This window comes from Schistocerca gregaria, chromosome 1 (assembly GCF_023897955.1).
Source record: "Schistocerca gregaria isolate iqSchGreg1 chromosome 1, iqSchGreg1.2, whole genome shotgun sequence".
NCBI lineage: Eukaryota > Metazoa > Arthropoda > Insecta > Orthoptera > Acrididae > Schistocerca > Schistocerca gregaria.
Genome location: NC_064920.1, coordinates 1129086799 through 1129099395, shown reverse-complemented (window position 1 = coordinate 1129099395; position 12597 = coordinate 1129086799). Strand labels below are relative to the sequence as shown.

Genomic DNA, 12597 nt, shown 5'->3' with positions numbered 1-12597 from the left:
TTTCATTCTAACGAGCTGTGTGGTCATCGATGGTATCTGTTGTTTCCGATATGTCCGAAAGAACAGATACCATATATACGAGGGTCAGTCAAAAAGTAATGCCTCCTATTTTTTTTTCTACGTTTAATGGTCAGGAAATTTAAATGCAATTACATAGGTTGAAAACCACAACATTGAGGATCATTTTGTCATTTTTCAATGTAATCTCCGCCAATCTCTACAGTTTTGGTCCATCTTTGAACAAGGGCATGTATCCCAGCACGGTAAAAATCACAGCTCTGCTTCCTAAGCCATTGACGCACGGATGTTTTGACGGCCTCCTCATCTTCAAAATGAATCCCACGATGAGCTTCTTTTAGTGGCCCGAACAGATGGAAGTCTGATGGTGCCAGGTCAGGGCTGTATGGGGGATGAGGCAAAACTTCCCATCCAATTTTGACAATCTCGTCAGAGGTGTGACGACTGGTGTGTGGTCTTGCATTGTCATGCAAAAGAAGAACATCTGCCATTGATTTTGTTGGGCGAACTCGCTGAAGACGTGCTTTAAGTTTTTTGAGGGTTGTGACGTATTGAACAGAATTTATTGTGCATCCCTGCTCCAAAAAATCAACCAGAATCACACCCTCTGTATCCCAGAAAACTGTTGCCATAACTTTCCCTGCCGATCGCACAGTTTTGAATTTTTTCTTCCTCGGCGAGCTTGTGTGACGCCACTCCATTGACTGCCTCTTTGATTCGGGTTCAAAAAAATGCACCCATGTTTCGTCCCCGGTCACAATTTTTTTCAGAAACTCATCTCCCTCCAAACGGAAGCGCTGCAAGTGTTGGGAGGCTATTGTTTTCCTTGCCTCTTTATTCTGATCGGTTAACATTCTTGGAACCCACCGTGCACAAACTTTTGAGTACCCCAATTGTTTAATAATCGTGATCACACTGCCTTTACTAAGAGAAATAATGCGACACACTTCATCTGCAGTCACCCGACGGTCACCACGAATGATGTCATCAACTTGCTGAATGTTGTGTGGAGTCACTGCACTCACCGGCCTGCCGCTCCGCTTTTCGTCAGTCAACGGTGTTTGCCCTTCAGCTTCCTTACAACGACGAACCCATCGTCTAACAGTGCTGACATCCACTGTCACAACACCATACACCTTCTTCAGTCTTTCATGAATGCGTATGGGCGTTTCACCTTCTGCATTCAAGAATTCAATCACACAACGCTGTCTCAAACGAACATCGATGTCGGCCATCTTACAAACTTCTGCTGTGCTGCCACCTGTTGACACAGAAAGTTACTACTGCAGTGGATTGCAGAAGAAGGTTTGAGGAATGGCGCCAAATTCAAATTTTTCACTTAACTTAATTTTTTTAAGTAGAAGAAAAATGGGAGGCATTACTTTTTGACCGACCCTCGTATATATAAGTATTGTAATATCTCCAGGAAGTTAAAGAAGTTTCAAATGACATGTGGCACTATACATAGAAAATTAGCCAATAAAACCATAAAAGACACTTAGACAAATTCTGCAAAGTAATGGTCACACCTATACTTACAGACGGACGTGAGATCTGGGCAGTAACGAAAGATCAAACATGGGTATAGTCCAGTGAAATGAAATTTTTAAGGAAAGTCAAAGGCTATTCTCTGAGAGATTAAATAAAGAATTCTGAAATAAGGGATAATGGAAAACTGGGTTACCAAAATGGAAGGAGCATAATTAAAGAACAGGGGCAGAAAGAAGAGCCGGACATGTAACAGACTGTAGACATAAAAGAAAGAGAGGTACAGGAAGAACGAGGAAAAGCTGGCTTTTGTGAAGACGGAACAGGCTCTAAGCCTACTCCTTGAAGCGAAGGAGACTGTGATGGGAAACGGTGTTGCATTTACAGGGATCTGCCGCACGCAGCAGGTGGCGGACGCCCTCGCTGGCTATTGGCAAACCTCCGCGGAAGTGGCGGCCCCCATTCCGGCGTTCGGAAGAGCGGGCACTCGCTTCCGCCGCGCGGCCTTCTGGGAGGGAACTGGCATCCAGTCGGCAGCGTATTCTGGTAGCGGCCGGGCCGGGGACGCGGGTGGCGAAACCCAGGAAGCGACGCCCGGCGCCTGCCGAGCGAGCGACGCCCGGAGGCCTGCGAAGTCGTCACCAGGGAGGTTCCGGACCGGGCGCGGGGTCCCCATTGGCGCTTCGGGTGGCCACAGGGACTCCAGCCGGTTTCTGCATAGCTCACGTTTCCAACCGAGGAACCCACAGTTCGCTACAAGAATGCGTTTCCTCATCTACTGAATCTCGGACGAGGAAAGAGAGCCCATCAGACACTGAGAATTTGATACAATCAGGCATGGTGTTCCACAAACGTCTATTTCCGATCATGTGTTGCTTCAGGTTACTTTTTTATTTCTGTACCATTTTACCGCACCAACTACGGACCGCAAGATAACTACACTCCTGGAAATGGAAAAAAGAACACATTGACACCGGTGTGTCAGACCCACCATACTTGTTCCGCACACTGCGAGAGGGCTGTACAAGCAATGATCACACGCACGGCACAGCGGACACACCAGGAACCGCGGTGTTGGCCGTCGAATGGCGCTAGCTGCGCAGCATTTGTGCACCGCTGCCGTCAGTGTCAGCCAGTTTGCCGTGGCATACGGAGCTCCATCGCAGTCTCTAACACTGGTAGCATGCCGCGACAGCGTGGACGTGAACCGTATGTGCAGTTGACGGACTTTGAGCGAGGGCGTATAGTGGGCATGCGGGAGGCCGGGTGGACGTACCGCCGAATTGCTCAACACGTGGGGCGTGAGGTCTCCACAGTACATCGATGTTGTCGCCATTGGTCGGCGGAAGGTGCATGTGCCCGTCTACCTGGGACCGGACCGCAGCGACGCACGGATGCACGCCAAGACCGTAGGATCCTACGCAGTGCCGTAGGGGACCGCACCGCCACTTCCCAGCAAATTAGGGACACTGTTGCTCCTGGGGTATCGGCGAGGACCATTCGCAACCGTCTCCATGAAGCTGGGCTACGGTCCCGCACACCGTTAGGCCGTCTTCCGCTCACGCCCCAACATCGTGCAGCCCGCCTCCAGTGGTGTCGCGACAGGCGTGAATGGAGGGACGAATGGAGACGTGTCGTCTTGAGCGATGAGAGTCGCTTCTGCCTTGGTGCCAATGATGGTCGTATGCGTGTTTGGCGCCGTGCAGGTGAGCGCCACAATCAGGACTGCATACGACCGAGGCACACAGGTACATCCAAACCCTCATCGAACCCATCGTTCTACCATTCCTAGACCGACAAGGGAACTTGCTGTTCCAACAGGACAATGCACGTCCGCATGTATCCCGTGCCACCCAACGTGCTCTAGAAGGTGTAAGTCAACTACCCTGGCCAGCAAGATCTCCGGATCTGTCCCCCATTGAGCATGTTTGGGACTGGATGAAGCGTCGTCTCACGCGGTCTGCACGTCCAGCACGAACGCTAGTCCAACTGAGGCGCCAGGTGGAAATGGCATGGCAAGCCGTTCCACAGGACTACATCCAGCATCTCTACGATCGTCTCCATGGGAGAATAGCAGCCTGCATTGCTGCGAAAGGTGGATATACACTGTACTAGTGCCGACATTGTGCATGCTCTGTTGCCTGTGTCTATGTGCCTGTGGTTCTGTCAGTGTGATCATGTGATGTATCTGACCCCAGGAATGTGTCAATAAAGTTTCCCCTTCCTGGGACGTGGAATTCACGGTGTTCTTATTTCAATTTCCAGGAGTGTATTTATTTCTCTTTTCCTTCATCCTCCTCCAAAACTCTTCCATTGTAAAATTTTGTACATGGCTCCATGTTGAAAGATAACAGCCCTCGGTCACTATTTTTAATAAATTAACCGGGTTTCAACACTGCTAGGAGTCTCTTCCTCTGAATTTAAATCAAAGAATGGTCTATAACATGGTCACAGAATTATGACTAAAAACGAATGATACAGAGTATAAGTACAGAATCATCGTGAAAGACTGGCAGTACTTATATGTCATTTGTTATTGTTGTTGTGGTCTTCAGTCCTGATACTGGTTTGATGCAGCTCTCCATGCTGCTCTATCCTGTGCAAGCTTCTTCACCTACCAGTACCTACTGCAGCCTACATCCTTCTGAATCTCCTTAGTGTATTCATCTCTTGGTCTCCCTCTACGATTTTTACCCTCCACGCTGCCCTCCAATGCTAAATTTGTGATTCCTCGATGCCTCAGAACATGTCCTACCAACCGATTCCTTCTTCTAGTCAAGTTGTGCCACAAACTTCTCCCCAATCCTATTCAATACCTCCTCATTAGTTATGTGATCTACCCAACTAATCTTCAGCATTCTTCTGCAGCGCAACATTTCGAAAGCTTCTATTCTCTTCTTGTCCAAACTATTTATCGTCCATGTTTCACTTCCATACATGTCTACACTCCATACAAATACTTTCAGAAACGACTTCCTGACACTTAAATCTATACTCGATGTTAACAAATTTCTCTTTTTCAGAAACGCTTTCCTTGCCATTGCCTGTCTACATTTTATATCCTCTCTACTTCTACCATCATCAGTTATTTTGCTCCCCAAATACCAAAACTCCTTTACTACTTTAGTGTCTCATTTCCTGATCTAATTCCCTCAGCATCACCTGACTTAATTCGACTATATTCCATTATCCTCGTTTTGCTTTTGTTGATGTTCATCTTATACCCTCCTTTCAAGACACTGTCAATTCTGTTCAACTGCTCTTCCAAGTCCTTTGCTGTCTCTGACAGAATTACAATGTCATCGGCGAACCTCGGAGTATAAGTACAGAATCATCGTGAAATACTGGCAGTACTTATATGTCATTTATAAAATACTAATATGCCAAAAGGACATTAGTCACAAGCATATTTATTTATTATCTTAAATATCTTTGTAACTAATGCCTTTTTGGCATATTATTATTATTATTTTGTAAATGACATATAAGTACTGCCAGTATTTCACGATGATTCTGTACCTATACTCCGAGGTTCGCCGATGACATTGTAATTCTGTCAGAGACAGCAAAGGACTTGGAAGAGCAGTTGAACGGAATGGACTGCCAGTCTTTCACGATGATTCTGTACTTATACTCTATATCATTCGTTTGTTTTAATCATAATTCTGTGACCATGTTTTCTTTGATTTAAATTCTGAGAAAGACACTCCTAGCAGTGTTGAACCCCGGTTAATTCGTTAAAAATAGTGACCGAGTGCTGTTTACTTTCAATTGTAACTCTTCCATTGTCTCAGAATGAGCACTTTTCCACTCATCTGACAATCTGACGCCAGTTGTTTTTCTGTTTTTCTTTTTATCTTCCTGAAAATCGCTGAATTTCTTTGCTGTTAGTGCTAATCATAATTTGCCAAAGTTGAGTGGTAAGGTCACTTGTTCAGTCTGCATTTGGTCTACCACCTTTTTTCCTCTTGCCTCCCCAAACACTTCCTTTGTCCCTTTTCCTGTTTGCAAGAATGTGTAGATCTTCTTCGTTAATCTGTCTTCCTTCATTCTCTCTAGAGTCTGGATTTTCACAGAGTGCAACACGTCTTTATCTGATCTCATCTGTTACGTCAGGACGGAATGCGTAGGCTGCATGCCCCAGTTCGATCTCAAAGCCCAAATGCCATCTTTGTTCTTAAGTAGATTTAGAGGCCATTTCATTGTCTCAGAATGAGCACTGTTTCTCTCATCTGACCATCTGACTCCGGTTGGTTTTCCGTTTGTTTTATCTTCCTGAAAATCCCTGAATTTCTTTGCTTTTAAGTGCTAATCTGCCAATGTCGAGTAGGGTTACTTGTTCATTGTGCATATGTTCTAACTCCTTTTTCCGTCTTTCCTCCCGACACATTTTCTATCTTTTCCCAAACCTTCCAATGTCCTTTTGCATCCAGGTAAAAGTACTGTTTCCGATCCATGGGGGACTTTTACAACGGTATTACAGTGCTTCAATTTAACACCTTTAGACAAACATTTTTTATTGTACAGATTTCTCACATTCGTGTGTCTTCTTCTAGTTTTTCGTTTCTGATTTTTAATTGCTTCTTTCTCAATTTTCATGTTTATATTTTCATTCAGATGTTTAAAATTATCTGTTTCTTTATGTTGCCACACTTGGTTTTTAAAATTCTTGGTGAGCTACTTTCACTGGTCTTGTATTCTGTCTTTTCGAACGACATTTGTAGACCTGCCTTCTCTGCTGTTTCCTTCAAAAGTTCTAGTATTTGCTTTACATTCTCTTAGGTTCCATCTTTTACTATGAGATGGTATGCAAACACCAAACAATTGTTGAATCTTTCGATTTACCTAACTTTATTTATTTTTATTTTACACTTGTGGGTCCTTAGGGCCAAACTGAGGAGCAAATCTCCATGGTAGCAGAACGAGTCAGTACACTAAATAAACAATAGAAAAGTTATTAACAGATAAAATAAAATTTACACGAATCCTCTGCAGACGACAAGTTGCTGAATATATATTAGGAAACATGGGTATTAGCTTAATTTTTTTCAGTAACTTCCCGACAGGACAGAAGGAGTGTGTCATGAGGAGATTCTTCAGTTTGGATCGGAAACTGCGAGGATCACTAACAAGATTCTTCAGTTCTTGCGGTTACTTATTGAAAATGTATGTAGCAGAACGCTCCACGCCTTTATGGACGAAAGTCAAAGAGTTGCAATCCAAATACAGACGCGGCTATTACTTAGCATTAGACAGGTAAATACAGCACAAGAGTTAAGGAAGTGCAATCCAAATGCAGAATGCATTCCTACCTAGCATTAACTCAGTAAATACAGCAAGTAGTAGAGGAATTAAAGAATAACAAGACTTGTGATCGGGCCTAGATACACGCTGAGCTATTAAAGAATAGAGGAACAACAGATAACTTCTACGAGGACCATCGTCTGTTGCTTGACTTAGGCCCACAGGAACATATTTTAATCGGTAAAGTGATGATGATTCATTACTTTAACGTAGGCTGGACATTCATCATTGATGAAGGGTTTTATCAATTGAGGAAGACTGAGAGGTTTGCCTAGCCACACCAACTGTAACGTTGCGGCATTCTGTAACAACCCGCTGTACAATATGACGTAGCAATTATATACACTATAAGATGCGACTTAAAAGTTGCGAAACCAGTTGTGTGCATCTCCAATCAACTAAAATAGATACAGCTACAGCGGACTATTGGACTTTTCATTCAGTTATATGTTTTATTAGCTGTATGTGTTATTACCTGAATGTAAACACCGGTCTTACTGTAAGAGGCGCACAATCAATTATGTACCATAGGTGCAGACTGGAAAGCAGAAAATACGTGCCCATATTTAAGAAGATGATCCCCTTGTGTGTGATAACTACAGAGTAATTGCTTTGCTGGATACCACTTATAAATTCATATCGATTTGCCTATTAAAAGGGTGATCACAATAACTGAAGAACTAGCTGGAGATAAAAAAACACGGTTTCCGCAGGAATAGGACCACGTTATTTACTCTAAGATAAATAGCTGTGAAGGTCTGGGAACTCAGCGCGGATGTCCTCATATTAATACTAGATTTCAAAGAAGCCTGTTATAACATACACCGACACGCACTCCTAAATATAATGAGGGAATTTGAGATATCATGAAAGTTAATCAGATTAATTAAAACTTATAAAGGCGAAACTTTATGTCGTATAACGACACCTGTAGGAGGACATTAAAAAAATTAAGATATGTGTTGGACTGAGACAAGGAAGCGCCATTTAAGCTACTTTATTTAACCTCGTCTTAGAGAATATCGATAGAGAATTTACTAAAAATAATCTACAAGGAATCCAACTGCAAGTGGTGAACATTACTAGACTAGTCTACGGAGATGATGCAGTATTAATAAGGCGTTCCAAAACGGAATTATTCATAAGGATGCGAACTTGTTACAAAATCACCGACAAAACAGGATTACGTGTTAATGAAGAAAAGACAGAATACTGTGTTATAAGTAAGAAAATCCGAAATCATGACCTCTTCAAGAGCCAAGGGACTCTTTCGAATAATAACAGTACAACTGATAGCAGATGCCCGTCTAAGAACATTTACTTATAGAAAAATCACAAATAAAAGAGCGCTTAGCACCAGCTACAAAATTCGCTTGTATCAGATGACTATTACACCAGTAAAATTATACGGATGAGTATCATTAATATTTAGAAACAAATATGAAGAAAAACTTAATATTCGAAAGAAAAATACTAAGGAAAATTTTTGGAACTATATGGGATTATAGAATCGAGGATAAGAAAGAATGAAGATTTAAGAGAGATGTACAAACACCGTAATATTCACGAAGTGCTAAAGAAGGGCAGGTTGAATGGGGCAGTGCATATAGCAGGGATGAGGGAGAATAGGCTACCTAAAGTTGCATTTGGCAGGACAGTACATAGGACGAGAGGAAGACCCAAATTAGGTGGCGCGATAACATCCAGGAAGATACAGTTAGGTTGAGCTCAATACCGAAGGGACAAACAGCGCACGCGACAGAGGAAGGTGGACGTAGAACAGCCTTATGTTCGATACGGGCTTGCCACATGTAAAGTAAAATAAATTCAGATAAAGCCTCCAGTTCTTGGAAATAATATCATATTGTTAAAAACGAACGAAATGAAAGAACATATATATTGAAAGGCCACTGTCAGAAATCTGACTCCAGAACGGGGGGCGACAAGAGGATCGCGAACTTACATCACATTTTGGTCGACGTGACTGTTTCTGAGCCAAAAATACAGTTTATGGATGGGAAGAGTTACCCTATAATACCGTGTGTCACAAGCGAATGAAACCAAGCAAAGCAGATAGCAGATTAATGTTCCTGTTGGATCATCACTTACGGAAAAAAAATGGTTCAAATGGCTATGAGCACTATGGGACTTAACTTTTGAGGTCATCAGTCCCCTAGACTTAGAACTACTTAAACCTAACTAACTTAAGGACATCACACACATCCATGCCCGAGGCAAGATTCGAATCTGCGACCAGACTGTAGCGCCTAGAACCGCTCGGTCGTCCCGGCCGGCTCACTTATTGCAAATACTGTTCTAAGAATAAATACAGCAGTGTTCAGGTTTTGAAGAAGATCCTGAAATTGGCCTGCTGATGGCGAACATACATGTTTCTCGTAGCCGATGTAGTATTCGGACTAAATATGGCATGTGATGTCACAATTACAACATTGACACACGGCGGCGCCCTCTTCTCGGTTTGTTTTCGTACCGTGGAACGGGAGATCTGAAAGTGATCCGACCTTCAGATTGACCTTATATCCAAGAGCGAAATAATTCTTGTTTCAGAGGAACTCATACATGGTTCCAGGAAGAATTACTGGGGGAGGGTGGCTGGAATAACTAAGATATCAACATTGTGCCTCATTTCTGTGAAGGAGCAACTGCACCGAGTTCTGCGAATTCTGGAACAGAGCCAGGCCTTCTGCCTTTCACGGAACGCCAGGGCTGGAACCAGTTTATAAGTGCCACGACCTTTCCGATGTACGTCCTCTGATAGATGCTGCACTGTAAAAGGGAGGAGCACTTCTGTACAGCGACGGCGGCACTTGTAAGTCAGACGCTCCAGTTAATAGCCGCAGCTGAACAACGTTCTGCTTCCTCTTAACGACGCGATTTTGAGAACGCCGGCCGCTGTGACCGAGCGGTTGTAGGCGCTTCAGTCCGGAACTGCGCTGCTGCTACGGTCGCAGGTTCGAATCCTACCTCGGGCTTAGATGTGTGTGATGTCCTTAGGTTAGTTTGGTTTAAGTAGTTCTAAGCATAGGGTACTGATGTCATCCGATGTTAAGTCTCATAGTGCTTAGAGCCATTTGAACAATTTTTTTTTATGTTGAGAGCCAACTTTAGCCTCGGTATAGGCTCGTAGGTTTCCAAGGCCAGTGTCACTTTGCATAAAATAATTCTGGGTATTAGGCCGCGTCATTATAAGGCACTAAAGTTACTAAACTGCTGAAGTTTCGACCGACATGTTGCGGTCCCCTTCAGAGCGGTTAACTGCTAGGTACTGGTGAATAGCTCTCCCTATATAAACTCTATTTCGGTTACCTGGTGGCTGCCGACATCGCATATCTGGGATGTTATTGGACAATTTGAAGAGGGGTTGTTATGCAGGGGATGACTGAACGGTGGGCTGTTGCCTGTGCTAGTCTAGTGATGGATTGGAAGGCAGCTCTGGTAGGTAAATGGTAGGAAATAGCACCTACAAGTACTTGCTAGAGGGGCACATGCAAAAGCCTCTCCATGCGCTATATTAGAATAGCCTGCCATTCAGCCATCCCCCTCTATAGCAAACTCTTTTCAAAATGGTCGAATGCCATCCCAGACATGTGACATCGCTAAGCGAAATAGACAGTCACCAGATTCAGCATATAATCGTCCGGAAGAGCTTAGCAGCAAGCCAGTCGAAATGAGGCCGGTTTAGTAGTCTTAGTGTTTTATAATGACGCGACCCAGAATTATTTTATTCGAAACTTTTATCTTCTTTAAAATTATTTACTCTAAAAAAGCAGTCTGAAACACATATATGTAACTGATAGCTCCGTTTATCCAGGAAGTCCTAGTGAAAAATGCGTATGACTATGAATTATGTGCCTACAGAAGTTAAACCCTCCCAATCGCAACGGAAAACAGACTCATTTGTCCCAGAACGAAATAATTCTTCAATGGTGCAAGGGGAAGAAATGCAGTTAACAGAATGCAAAGATTATGAAACTCTGAGTGTTATGGAATTTTGACCATATCCCATGCAGTGGACATGTTCTTGCAGTCTTTATAGTCTGAAGGAACTCTGAACGTTACTTAAGCTCAAAGATCTTGACCTCTGAACATACGAAAGGCTTTCCTCTAAGCATTCGGTGAAAGCTGATGTGCAGCCATGCTGGCGGCGCTGCAAGACTTGTCATCTATCTGATACGCAGAAAAACCACTTTCCTCAAATAATACTCATAGTGGACTAAGATGTACCAGATATTTATGAGTCCCGGTGCAGTTAAACAGAGGATGCAATCATTATTTAGCCTTTTATCCACCCCCGTGGGTACCAAAGTAACAAGGGAAATTTAAAAGAAACGAGTACACCGACAGCAGATTTGTTAATAACTCATCCTAAAGCACTCCGTCTTCAGGCCACAAGTGGACCATCGCGACCATCCGACCGCCGTGTTACCCTGAGTTGAGGATGCGGATAGGAGAGGCGTGTGGCCCACACATCGCTCTCGCGGTCGTTACGATGGTTTTCATGGACCGGAGCCGATACTGTTCGCTCGGGTAGCTCCTAAATTTGCATCATGAGGCTGAGTGCACCCCGAAAACTGGCAACAGCGCATGGCGACCCAAATGGTCACCCATCCAAGTGCCGGCCACGCCCGACAGCGCTTAACGTCGGTGATCTGACGGGAACCGGTGTATCCACTGCGGCAAGGCCGCTGCAATTCATCCTATTAGAAAAACCATTTTTTTAGAGAATATCCACTGAAATTCCAGCTCAGTACAAAGCGGCAAACTACTTTATAATTAAAAGGTTCCTACCCCGTCTGAAATCGCCTATGCTGCACGGGTGAGCTGTGTAAAGTCGTTGCTACACTCTGCTTCTCTTGGTTGGGTCGCCACGTAAAAGAATGCTCTTACAACATTAAAATAGATTAAACAGTTTCTTTAATTTATCTACTTCCGTTCCTTTAATAATCTAACTATATTCCACTCACTGCTGGCATCATGTAATGGCTTTCAAAGAAAATGTGACGGATAGCTATCTTGTACATTTAACATACTAGCTGCAGTACCGGGATTCGTCCAGGGAGTTGATGTGAGATTGTGTGGTAGCTGGAATAAAATGATAAACTATAAAGTATAAGAAGTAAAAAATGTGGAAAACATTTTATCTACAGTACTTTTTATAGTATAAGGGGTAATTTTTTTATTGAAGATATATTATAACTATTTACAATCTAAACATATATGTTTGTTCTATATCGTGTCTCCCTACCACTTTCGCGCAACGACGCTCTGAGCGTGTTTTTTAGGGAATTGACTTGTTTGAACCTGGGACCTATTGCTGGTAAGGAGACGCCAGACCACACATGACATGTAGAATTCAGAAGAGTTCAGTGAGACTAGCGATGATATAACCAAATACTAAATGATCTCAGCGTCAGCTCCACTGCACTCCCTGTAAAAGAATCTTAATACTAACTAAATTTAGTGGAAGGGGTTCAAGGCTTTCCTATTTTTAGTTAGCTGGTAAAATAACGTCGAAAAAGCAGTTAAGTTTACCATTGGAAATGTTATTCTACTCACAAAACATCGTTTATAAATTGCACTATTGATAAAAGGAAATGTTTTAAAACAGGATGGTAAAAACCAACTGCGTTCAACAAAAATGTGAACGAATATTTCCTGAATGGGTTTCCAGGTTCTACAATGGATCGAAGGATGACCTATGCTATATCACATCTATAATCTAGGTTTAAATTAAGTTTCACAAAGAAAACTATCAAAATGTTCTAC

General features: G+C 43.1%; 1 pseudogene; it reads right to left on the bottom strand.

The window, feature by feature from the left end:
- Positions 1-11403: 11403 nt before the first annotated feature.
- Positions 11404-11521, bottom strand: LOC126288655 (5S ribosomal RNA; annotated as a pseudogene).
- Between the last annotated feature and the right edge of the window lie 1076 nt (positions 11522-12597).